General features: G+C 38.8%; 1 protein-coding gene across 1 annotated transcript in view; it reads left to right on the forward strand.

Moving 5' to 3' along the window:
- LOC109965199 (forkhead box protein P1-like) overlaps positions 1-1476 on the forward strand; it is a 34275-nt gene that overhangs the window by 5864 nt on the left and 26935 nt on the right. The window lies entirely within an intron of this gene.

A 1476-nucleotide genomic window follows, 5' to 3' on the forward strand; every position in this document is an offset into this window, starting at 1 on the left:
CACCCCCAAAGCATGATGTTACCACCCCCATGCTTCACAGTAGGGATGGTGTTCTTGGGATGCAACTCATCCTTCTTTTTCCTCCAAACACGACGAGTGAAGTTTAGACCAAAAGGTTCTACTTTGGTCTCATCTGACCACATGACTTTCTCCCATGCCTCCTCTGGATCATCCAGATGGTCTTTGGCAAACTTCAGACGGGCCTGGACATGTGATGACTTGAGCAGGGGAACCTTCCGTGCAATGCATGATTTGAAACCATGACGGCATAGTGTTCTACCGACAGTGACCTTTGAAACAAGGTCCTGATCATTGACCAGACAAGAGCAATATGTATCTAGGCTATATATATTAAAGTTACCTTTAATTATCACTTACTATCTGTCAAAACAGCCATCAGGTTGCAAGAGTCACAGAACTACATTTAATGCAAAAGCCATCTTTGTAGCGGTTCAACAAGGAAAATAATGAAACATTGCCTGGTCTGGAGGTGCTGGACAACTCTCAGCCTCTCATCTTACAAACACATGATGTGTAGCGAGCCCTTCGTAACATTAATGTAAAGAAAGCAACTGCATTGGCATTTCTATCCTGTTTGGTTGCTGTCCAATACAGACAGTGATGGATGAGCAAAGAATAGAATTGATGTTACGGCAGAAATGCTATGGATGAGAGGAAATACACGATGGGAATATTTATTGACCTAAAAGAAGCATTTGACACAATCAATCATGAGTTATTAATGGATAAGTTAGAAAAATATGGGATCAGGGGATTGGTTTTGAACTGGATTAGAAGTTACTTGACACAGAGGCGTCAATTTGTGAAGTTGGGTGAATACCAATCGAGTGAGCTGGACATTGTATGTGGAGTGCCTCAGGGTTCTGTTTTGGGACCTAAATTATTTATACTATACATTAATGATAAAAGCAAGGTTTCTGATTTAGTGAAAGTGGTTTTGTTTGCTGATGACACTACCATATGGGCATCGGGTGAAAACCTACAGCAACTCTCTGGACGGGTTACACAGGAACTTGAGAAGATAAAGAAATGGTGTGATAGTAATATACTATCTCTGAATTTGGATAAAACTAAATTTATGGTATTTGGGAATCGTAGACTAGATAATGAACTTCAATTGAAAATTGGGGGAGCTAATATAGAACGAGTATATGAAATTAAATTTCTAGGTGTCATAGTTGATGACAAATTCTCCTGGAAATCGCATATCAGATATGTTCAGAACAAAATAGCAAAAAATATATCGATATTGGCAAGGGTTAGATATATTTTGGATGGGAAAGCACTACGCATTTTGTATTCTTCATTGATTTTACCATACTTAGAGTATGACGTTGAAAACTGGGGAAATACATACAAAAGCTCACTTCAACCATTATATATATTACAAAAAAGAGCGATAAGAATTGTGCATAAGATGGGGTACAGGGATCACACCAATGGAGCTTTCATACA

The sequence above is a fragment of the Monopterus albus genome, unplaced genomic scaffold (assembly GCF_001952655.1).
Source record: "Monopterus albus unplaced genomic scaffold, M_albus_1.0 scaffold98.1, whole genome shotgun sequence".
Lineage (NCBI taxonomy): Eukaryota > Metazoa > Chordata > Actinopteri > Synbranchiformes > Synbranchidae > Monopterus > Monopterus albus.